The 11558-nt window shown below is 37.8% G+C and overlaps 1 pseudogene; it reads left to right on the top strand.

The window, feature by feature from the left end:
- The first annotated feature begins 5713 nt into the window (after window positions 1–5713).
- Window positions 5714–6307, top strand: LOC122735353 (annotated as a pseudogene).
- The last annotated feature ends 5251 nt before the right edge of the window (window positions 6308–11558 follow it).

The following is an 11558-nucleotide window of genomic DNA, read 5'->3' as shown; positions in this document are numbered from 1 at the left end:
CTGCTTGGAGTATTTTCTCCTTCACCTGATAATTCTGGAATTTGGCTACAACATTCCTTGGAGTTTTCCTTTTGGGGTCTCTTTTAGGAGGTGATCGGTAGATTCTTTCAATGATGATTTTATCCTCTGATTCTATGATATCAGGGCCGTTCTCCTTAATAATTTCCTGGAGTATGGTGTCTAGATTCTTTTTCTGGTCATGGCTTTCAGGCAGTCCAATGATTCTCAAATTGTCTCTCCTGGATCTGTTTTCCAGATCAGTTATCTTTCCAATGAGGTATTTCACATTTTCTTCTATTTTTTCATTCTTTTGATTCTGCTTGACTGATTCCTGGTGTCTCAAGGATTCCTTATCTTCCAACTGTCCAATTTTAATTTTTAAGGCATTGTTTTCTTCAGTAAGATTATGTACCTTTTTTTCCATTTGGCCAAGTGAATTTTTTAAGGCATTGTTTTCTTCAATGAGATTATGCACCTTTTTTTCCATTTGGCCAACTGAATTTTTAAGGCATTGTTTTCTTCAGTGAAATTATGCACTTTTATTTTTCCATTTGGCCAGTCAATCTTTGTGCTTCCTTTTCCAAGCTGCTGATTCTTTTTTTCATGGTTTTCTTATTTTGCTTTCATTTCCCTCCCCATTTTTTCTTCTACCTCTCTCAATTGATTTTTAAAATCCTTTTTGAGCTCTTCCAGGAAGGCTTTTTGTTCTTGAGACCAATTCACCTTTCCTCATGAGGCTTCAGATGTAAGCAATTTGAGGGTATTGTCCTCATCTGAGTTTGAGTTGGCTTCTTCCCTATTGATACAGAAACTCTCAATGGAGAGGGCTCTTTTTTGCTTCTTACTCATTATTGCAGCTTATTTATTTATTTTTTAAGTTGAATTGAGTTCTGCTCTGGGGGCACCAGGGTCCCTGTTTTGGGCTTCTTGTGCAGGGCTATAGGTGCTGTGTGACCGGCTTTTTACTCTGAAGCCTTTATAGAGTGTGCAGTTTGGCCCCCTGCACTTCCTGTCTGAGTCCACTCAGCCAGGCACCCGATTCCGGCGTCTGATCCTGCCTGCCCCATTTGTGGCCCTCCCGGCTGGTGCAGATAGGTTTTTCCACTGTCATTCTTGGCCACCAGATTTTTGAGCCAGGTTTCAGGGGCCTCAGTTGTTCGGCTCTGGCCCACAGCTCCTGCTGACTTGCCCCGACCCCCTCGGCGCTGGGTTGCCGCCCTGCACTGGGCCTCCCTTTTTCCCGGGTCAGACCGACCTTTTCCTGAAGTCTTCTAAATGATCTCTGGTTGGAAGACTGTGTCTCTCTGTCCCTTTGCAGGTTCTGTAGTTTCAGAATCTGTCCAGAGGCTTGATTTAATGTTCTTTTTGAGGGAACAGAAGGAGAGCTCAGGTAGCTTGCTGCTTCCTCTCTGCCATCTTGGCCCCTCAAAAACCTATCTTATGAACAAAATTACAGGAGGAATGATTAGATAGAAGTTTGCTAAACATCCAGGATTTTAGTGGACTGCAAGTTCAATATATTAATAATGTGATATGGTGGCCAAAAAAAGAGGTTACTTTGATTTTTGTTTTCATTTAGAGCCATAAAATCTAGGAATAAAGAAGTGGATAGGGTTAAATAATTCTATCTTTGTCCAACTTTATCTGGAGTATTGTTTATTTCTGGGCACTACAGTTTAGGAAAGACATTGATAAGCTGAAAAGTATACAGAAGAATATAACCAGTCTTCTAAAGAACCTTGAGGTCTTGAGGATTGACTGAAAGAAATGGAGATACTTAGCTTTAAGAGAAAACTTATTTGGTACATGATAACTGTCTTCAAGTATTTTAAGCATTGTTATGTGGACAAAAGTCTTATTAGATATCTTCCATTTAATTCTAGAACATAAATAGGAGCAATGGTTAGAAAATGCAAAGATGGAAACTTAATCTTAATGGCTGGGGTAGGGGGTTATTTCCTAAGAATTAGGTTTTTTTCCAAAAATTGAATGGGCTACTTTTGGAAATATTGACTTCCCTGCCTCAATCAGTGTATATATGAAAACTATCATAAAGGGAAATTTCTTTTTGAATATGAGTTAAATTACATGGCCATTGAGGTCTTTGACACATCTAGAATTCTGTGATTCCTGATTAACATACTAAAAAAAAAACTCCAAAGGATCACATCATTTAAGAATTAGAAAGGAGCTGAGGAGTCTTCCTGTCCAACCCATACACAACAGGAATCTTCAACATAACATAAACTACAAATGGTTCTATAGCAGTTTTTTGAAGACTTTCAGGGAAAGGAAACCTTAATTACTAGTTTTTAATAACATAACCTAAATTTACCCCTTTGGAGCCTCCATACAAAAGCATGTCTAAAACTAAGAACTAGAAATATGAGGGGTAGAGCCAAGATGGCAAAGGAAAGGCAGAAAATTCACAGAGCTCCCCACATGATCCCTCTAAATAGCTTCAAATAATGCCACAGACAATTCCTGGAGCAGCAAAACCCACAAAAGGATGGGGTGAGATCATTTTCCAAAGACAGATTAGAAGGTTGGCAGTGTAATGATTAGAATGATGCCACCTGCTGGAGACTTACTGTGAGAGGGCTCCGCCATGAGGAGAAGGCATCTGAGGGAAAGACATGAGACTCCTTGGCTTCAGGTAGTGATGTTTGCTTGTGGGAGGAAGAGAAGATGAGGCTGGCACTCTCACTCCCTTTCACCAGGACTCTCATAGAGAGCAGAGCAGAACTGTAGCTCCCCAAGATAGATAGATGAATCTAGGCCTTTCTCTCTGTCTCTTCACCAGATTATTATTCTTCTTAATAAATGCTTAAAAGTCTAACTCTTGCTAAAGCTTATAATTTATTGGTGAACACTCATTAGATATTTTAGACAGACTAGCTAGAATTTTAGCCCCTTACAGATGGCTGACCATGAAGAGGAAAGCTGAACCTCAGCCTTGTGATATTCTGGTTGGGTAAGAAATTTTCCCTACCCTGTCCCTTCAAACTGTTACGTACTTGCTGTTTTCCTTTTAAATTTTCAAATGGGCTTTTTCAACTCCTTAAGTACCCTATTTCTGATTTTAGTCTGTTTAACCAGACAAATGGGGTATAAGATCATGTTAGTGCTTTGTTTTTGTGGATTTTCTATTTTTATTTTTATTTTTGTTAGAAGAGCAAGCAGGGTGCCCACACAAGGGAATATAAATATCCCCCCCTTTCCCAGCCATACCTTTTTGGAGAAACCTCTGACTTCTGCAGCTTTTGCAAATTCTAACACTAAATGTTGTTCTAATTTTGCATGCCTGGAGGCATGCATTTTCCCCCACAATATTGTACAGATGGCTGGAAGTTTTCATCCCACCCATCTCATTCTACACCTGGCTTCTATGCCCCTTCCTATATGCCTGATGCCATGGATGTCTCAATCCCATGCATCTGATTAAGTCTGACTCAGTTTCCATCCAATATGTTTGGTGGTATGGACATATATCCCATCCACCTATTTTAAGACAAGCATACTGCATGAGCAGTATATATTGCTCAAGTGTAGGAATTTTTATATCCCATCATTTCTCTGTTCTTTTATGGTAACCCCCATAATTATCTCAACTGTCATGATAAATACAGTGTTGGATTTGGCCTTGACATCTGTCACCAATTATAATAGATTCTTTAATTTTTCATAATGGCATAAGGATAATTAGGCAGATGATATAAAAAGTGATGAAACAAAGATAAAAATTATTTAAAAAAATTAATATCACAGCAATTGTCTTCTCAATTTGCCATCCAAAAGGGGTGATGATAGTAATATTAAGTTTTAGAGAATGTTTCAATTTTTGTTTTATTATATGTTTCATGTGTAACAACTAAGAATCTGAATTCCCTTAGACATGTTTTTAAAGAACTTTCATTGTTTAATTTGATTATTGACAGAGCTATTTTAAAGTTGTGTTAAGCTCAATTTTGTAGGAAATTTTTCCTGATTACCAGCATCCACACATCAACCCCTTAAAAGACTTCCATTCCATGACTACACCCAGAGGAAATCCCAAGAATTATCTGAGAAAAGGCTTTCAAAGACTTAAAATGAACAGTTTTGTTTTGTTGATTTTACTCCCTTCTGTTGTTATGTACACCATTTGTAATATGTATTCTCTGCAGAGGCTTTCCCTCTGCAGGCCAGTGTCAAAGCACTGATTCATGAGGGACCAAACCTCTGGACAAAATTTCCCCTTTCTCCCTTTTCTATATTGTTATTACCATATTGTTTGCTAGCGTAGGGCATTATATTCTGTTATTTTTGACTGTTTCATCAAGGAAACACCCTGTGTTTCTTGAAGAAACAAAGGGGGGGACTGTAATGATTGGAATGATGCCACCTCCTGGAGACTTACTGTGGGAGGGCTCCACCATGAGGAGAAGGCATATGAAGGCAAGACATGAGGCTCTTTGGCGTCAGGAAGTGATGTTTGCTTGTAGGAGGAAGAGGGGGTGAGGCTAGTGCTCTCACTCTATTTCACCAGGACTCTTGTGGAGAACAGAGCAGAACTGTAGCTTCCCTAGATAGATAGATGAATCTAGGCCTTTCTCTCTCTCTTCACCAAATTTTTATTTTCCTTAATAAATGCTTAAAAGTTTAACTCTTGATAAAGCTTATAATTTATTGGTGACCACTCATTAGATATTTTAGACAGACTACCTAGAATTTTAGCCCCTTGCAGCAGGAAATGTCTGTTGTACCAGTTAAGAGTGGAGCCCAGCCCCATGTTCACACTATGTGGATCCAGTTGGCAGTCATGCCACATAGATTCAGCCCCAGGTTATGCCCAGATCCAGCCCCAGGTGGCCATGCTAGATGCAGCAGGAGGCTAATTCTGGAACTCAGTTCATGAACCAGTGAGGGGGTTTAGTGGTTGGCCAGGGGTAGATAGAAGGGGTTTCTGGTGGTGCTGAAGTGGAACTCTGTTGTGTTCCCATGCTCAGAACCAGGAAGCAGTCTTGAGTGATGGTGGCACAGGTGGGCAAGGGGTATAGGCAAGTCCAAGCTTGCAACCACTGTGAACCAGATTTCCATTCCCAGGTTAAAGGGCAAGCAGGCCTGAGGAAACTTACAGATCAGAGCCAGGGCCAGGGAAGTGTAGAACATGCCTCTACTCAAATCATAACACCTTGGACCCCCTAAAGTTTGGGACAGTGCACCCTGGAAGCAATGCCCCAATTTAAGAGGACTCAAAAGTAAAAAAAATTGGTCCACAGAAATGGACAGAGAGACCAAAAAAAAAAAAAAAAAGAACCATAGAAAGTTTTTTTGGTGGAAAGGGATATCTGAGGGTATACCTTCAGAAGAAGATAACAAAGTCAAAGTTCCTACATCCAAAGCTTCCAAGAAAAATATGAATTGGTTTCAGACCATAGAAGCACTCATAAAGGACTCTGAAAATAAAGTAAGATGGGTAAAGGAAAAAATGGAAAGAGAAATGAGAGTTATTCAGGAAAATCATGAAAAAAAAAAGTCAACACCTTGAAAGGCCAATTTGAAAAGGAGATACAAATGGTATCTAAAGAAAATAATTGCTTAAGAATTAGGGTCGAGCTCTTTCCTGTTCCAGTGCCTGAATGAGGCGTGTGGAGGGAATGCAGTCATGACTCTGCATGTGTCTGGAGACCCTTTCCCCACACCCTAAGGGCTGAGCGAGGACTGAACCGACATGACTGAGTGGGAGACAGCAGCTCTGGCCGTGGCCGAAACCCCGGATATCAAGCTCTTTGGCAAGTGGAGCACGGACGACATGCAGATCAATGACATTTCCCTACAGGATTACATCACCGTCAAGGAGAAGTACGCCAATTACCTGCCCCACAGGGTAGGCCGCTATGACGCCAAGCACTTCCCCATGGCACAGTGCCCCATTATGGAGTGCCTCACCAACTCCATGATGATGCACAGGCATAACAATGGCAAGAAGCTCATGACCGTGCACATCGTCAAGCATGCCTTTGATATCATCCACCTGCTCACCGGGGAGAACCAACTGCAGGTTCTCGTGAATGCCATCATCAACAGCAGTCCTCATGAGGATTCCACCACGGTCAGGTGGGCAGGGACTATGAGGCACCAGGCAGTGGACATATACCCCCTGAGGCAGGTCAACCAGGCCATGTGGCTCCTGTGCATTGGTGCCTGAGAGGCTGCCTTCCGCAACATTAAGACCATCCCCGAGTGTCTGCATGATGAGCTCATCAATACTGCCAAGGGCTCTTCAAACTACTACACCATGAAGAAGTAGGACGAGCTGGAGTGAGTGGTGAAGTCCAACCTCTGATCCTGGTCCATGTCAACAATAAATGCTCCTGTCCTCCACTGCATGGGCAGGGTCCTTGTGCCTGAAAATAATAAATAAAAAAGAATTTGGATCGAGCAAATGGAAGTTAATGACTTTATGAGAAATTAAGATACAATAATGCAAATCCAAATTAATGAAAAAAATAGAGTGTGATGTGAAATATCTCCTTGGAAAAATAGCTGGCCTGGAAAATAGATCCAGGAGAGATCATTTGAATATTATGGGATTACATGAAAACCATGATCAAAAAAAGAGCTTAGACATCATCTTCCAAAAAATTGTCAGGGAAAATTGCCCTGATATTCTAGAAGTAGAAGGCAAAATAGAAATTTAAAGAATCCACTGATCAGCTCCTGAAAGAGATCCCAAAGTGAAAATTTCCAGGAATATTATAGCCAAATTTCAGAACCCCCAGGACATGGAGAAAATAATGCAAGCAGTCAGAAAGAAACAATTTATGTACTGTGGAACCACAGACAGAAGAGCAAAAGATTTACCAGCTTCTACATTAAAGGCTCAGAGGGCATGGAATATGATATTCCAGAGAGCAAAGGAAATGGGATTACAACCAAGAATCACCTACCCAGCAAAACTGTGTATAATCTTTCAGAGAAAAAAAAATGGGTCTTCAATGAAAAAGAAGACTTTCAGACATTTTTGATGAAAAGACCTGAACTAAAGAGAAAATGTGATTTTCAAATCCAAGACCCTAGAGAAGCCTAAAAAGGTAAACAGGAAAATGAAATCATGAGGGATGTTAAAAGGTTAAACTTACATGGGAAGATGATACTTCTAACTCATAAGAACATTTTCAGTATTAGGGAAGCTGAATGGAATATATTTAGACAGAGGGCACAGGCATGTCAATTGAATATGAAGGGATGATATCTTTAAATAATTTTTTTTGTTTATTGCGGCTTTTTATGCGGCAGTCAGGGTTGGGGGGTTTGCCTAGGGTTGCAGAGGTGGTAGATATCTTATGTATGAAGCTGATTTGGGCTCTGATCCTCCTAGTTCCAGGCCTTGTGCTTTTTCTACTGTGTCACCTAGCTGTCCCATGATGACACCTTTAAAATAAAATTAAGGGGTGAGAGGAATGCACTTCAAGAAAGGGAAAGGGAAAGGTGGAGTGGGGTAAAGTATCTCATATAAAAGAAACAAGAAAAAGCTTATGGAGTAGAGGGGTAGATGGGGGAAGAATGGTGGAGTAAGGAATCCTGAATCTCATCAGAATTGGCTTAAAGAGGGAATAACATATAGTAATATATCTTGCTTTGTGGGAAAGTGGGAGGGGAAAGGGATAAAGGGTTAGGGGTTAAGGAAGGGAGGGCAGATTGGGGGAGGGGCAGTAAGAAGCAAAACACTTTTGAGGAGAGATGAGGTGAAAGAAGATAGAAAATAGAGTAAATGTCAAGGGGAGGGAATAGGATGAAGTAAAATATAGTTATCAAGAGTAACTGTGAAAAAAATGATTTGAAGTAAGTTTGTACAATAGGCCTCAGTTCTCAAACTCATAAAGAACTGAGTCAAATTTGTTAAAAAGAGCCATTCCCCAAGTGATGGATGATCAAAATATATTAAGTTTTCAGATGAAATAATAAAAGCCACCTATAGCCATATGAAAAAAAATGTTCTAACTCACCATTGATTGGAGAGATTCAGATCAAAACAATTCTCCGTACTACCTCACACCTATTGGATTGGATAATAGGACAGCAGTGGAAAATGACAAATGTTGTGGGAGATATAGGGAAAAGGAGACATTAATATAGTCTTGGTAAAGTTGTAAACTGATTCAAACATTCTTTAGAGCTATTTGGAACTAGGGCCAAAGGACTATAAAACCATGAATACTCTTTGACTTGGCAATACTACTACTAGGTTGGTATCCTAAAAGAGACTTTTTTAAAAAGTTGAATTCAAAATTGGGGTGATGCCCATCAATTGTGGAATGGCTGAACAAATTGTGGGGTGAAATTATGATGGAACAATATTGTAAGAAATGATGAACAGGATGCTATCAGAAGGACTTATGAAAAATGCAATTCATCTACAGAGAATTAAATGATGGTATCTGAATATAGATTGAAGTATAATTTGTTGTTAGTTCTAATGTAGAAATGTTTTGTATGACTGCATATGTATAACATATTGAATTGCTTGAGTTCTTAAAGAGGGGTAAGGAGGGAGCAAGGAAGCAAATTGTGAATACAAAGTTTAAAAAAATTGATGTGAAAATTTGTTTTTACACGTACCTTGTGGAAAATTCAAAATAATTAAAAAGTAATAATAATAAAAAAATAAAACTAAGAACTAGGATTATTTGCAATCTAGCAATACTTGAAGTATTCCTAAAACAAACAAGATTAAAAAAGAAGCTCCCTTACACCATTACTATTTGTCATAGCTCTATATTAGCTATAGCAATAATATAAAAGAATAAAATCAGAGCATACAAATTTGAAAAAATAAGACCAAATTTATTGCTATTTATAGATAACATGACAGTGTACTTAAAAAATATCAGAGAATTCACAAACAAACTGATTAGGATCTATTATTACTGCAAAAAATGGTAGAATAAAAAAAATTTTCCCTAAATCATCATAATTTATATCCAATATTAATAAAAAGCAGAAATAACTGATTAGACAAATTCTATTCAAAATAATCACATATGTATAAAATATCTGTGAGTAAACCTACCAAGACACATGAAAGGTTTATACAACCATGAAGCAGTAATTATAAAGCAAAGGAAAGGCTTAAATAATTGTAGAGATAATAAGTGTCCATGGTTGGACCATGCTAACATAAAGAAAATGATATTATCTAAATTAGTTTATAGATTCAGCACATAGTAGACAACTAACCAAGGGGATATTTTATATAGCAAAAGAAAACAGTAACCATTCACCTGGAAGAACAAAAATTCCAGAATTATAAGGGAAATGAGAAACATTCTAATGAATTAGACAAAGCAATATCCTATGCCAAACTATATTATAAAGCAGTATTAATCAAAGATATTTGATTTGTTTAAAAGAAAAACACAAATCAGTGGAACAATATAGAAACTATCACAGTATCACAAATTTAGTGTTAGGAGGGACCTTAAAGGTCAATTAGTCCATCCAATTCCCTTATTTTATTGAAAGAATTGAGACCTAAAAAGGTTAAGTTTCCTATAAACAAGTATCTGTGCTAAAGTTTTAGAGTGGAAATAAACTAATTATTTTTTGATCACTTATCAGTGTCCCTGAGCATTATTTGACAATAGTGGAATTAGAACTCTCCTTTTTATAACCATATAGCATTAATATTTTGGTTACATTTTCTTGAGGCTTCATCAAACAAAGTGAAGGAACTAATACATTGTACTAATGTTTGAATTTGGGTTGGACTCGTTGCCCTTTGAGGGACCTTCCAACTCTTGGTGGATGTTGTGATTCTATGATCATTTGACTCTGGCCACCACTACTAGAAGAAATGTCACTTGGTGGAAAGAACACTAGTTTTGGAGTCAGTAGAGGCCTCTAACATTGTTTGTGTGATCATGGGCAAATCAAGTAAGCTCCCTGAGTTTCATCTGTCCTCATTGAAAAAATAGGAATAATAATAATAATAATAATAACAATGTATCTAAAATACTATTTTATTATCACTTGTTATTGTCCTTTGGTCCTCATTTGCTATTTAGACTATCATATTAATAAGCAGGGTGGCTATGGTACAGGATGTCATGGTGTTCTATTTTTTTTTTGTGGGGCAGTGAGGGTTAAGTGACTTGTCCAGGATCACATAGCTAGTAAGTGTCAAGTGTCTGAGGCCAGATTTGAACTCAGGTCTTCCTGAATCCCGGGCCAGTGCTTTATCCATTGCACCACCCAGCAGCCCAATGTCATGATGTTTTCTTACTGATTTTCAATAATCATACAAATGTTTGTGGAGTTTGAATATTTTATATTTTTCTTTTCTTTTCTTTCCCTCTTAAGTTGAGGCATATGCTGCAATTATGTTCCAGGTTGGAGTTTTGCCCAAAATAATGGTTCAATATTAAGTAGATTGATGTGTACCTGTTGTATTGATATTATGCTCCATCTGATTTTGCATTGCTTTTAGACTGTATCATATAGTAATTATTGTGAACCATGGAGGATGCACTACACATGATTATACACATCAATAAGAACAGCCATAAAGAAAACTGAAGTAGGTTGTCAGGAAGTATTTATTTCTCCATATCAGATGGAAGCTACCTTTTATTTCAACCCATATTTACCCTTCCAAGGTGAGAGCTGGCATCTTCCTTAGAGAAGGCTGTGGAGTAAAGATTGAGCTTTGGTTGTTCTTTTCCAGTCATTTCAGTCATGTCTGACTCTTTGTGAGCCCATTTGGGGTTTTCTTGGCAAAGATACTGGAATGTTTTGCCATTTTCTTTGCTAGCTCATTATATATATATATATATATATATATATATATATATATATATATACACACATATACATATATACAAATGTATAAATATACACACATATACATATATACAAATGTATAAATATACACACATACACACACATATAGTAAGCTAGTAAGTATCTGAGGCCAGATTTGAACTCAAGATGAGTCTTCTGACTTTAGGTCTGTCATTCTATCTACTGTGCCACCTAGCTTCACCCAAGGTTTGACCTTTAAAGAATATTAAATAATGATATTCCATTAAGTTGGGAATGTAAAATAAACTCTTTTGAAAAAAAATGTAGAAATGTGATTTCATCACTGTGAATCCTGCCCAGTACGGAAGCCACTTCTTCCAACGCAGAAGAGAAAAGCTACTGTAATTTATAGTTTTTTGAGAATTGGCTGGCACTTTGAGAAGTTATGTGACTTTCCCAGGTTCACAAAGTTAGAATTTATCAGGGGCAGTGCTAGAACCTAAGCCTTCCTCATTCTGAAACTAGCTACTTTTCTACTATGCTATGTTGCCCCTCAAGAGAGTTAAATGATTTATAAAGTAACAGTAGCTCTGTCTTTCAAAGTTTCCATGTCAGATAGTTTGTATAAGAAAGGAATTGTTTCTATATCTTATGTTTATAGTAGAAGTTTGTAGTCATTCTTAAAATGGAAAACTTAAAGCTAATAATTTATTTAAACAATTTTACCTTTACCTGAGTTATCTAGATTCGCTATTTCAATGATATTGAATTCA

This window comes from Dromiciops gliroides, chromosome 1 (genome assembly GCF_019393635.1).
Source record: "Dromiciops gliroides isolate mDroGli1 chromosome 1, mDroGli1.pri, whole genome shotgun sequence".
In the NCBI taxonomy this organism is placed as follows: Eukaryota; Metazoa; Chordata; class Mammalia; order Microbiotheria; family Microbiotheriidae; genus Dromiciops; species Dromiciops gliroides.
Note: the sequence above shows the minus strand (reverse complement) of the source record. Positions and strands in the feature narration are given on the sequence as shown.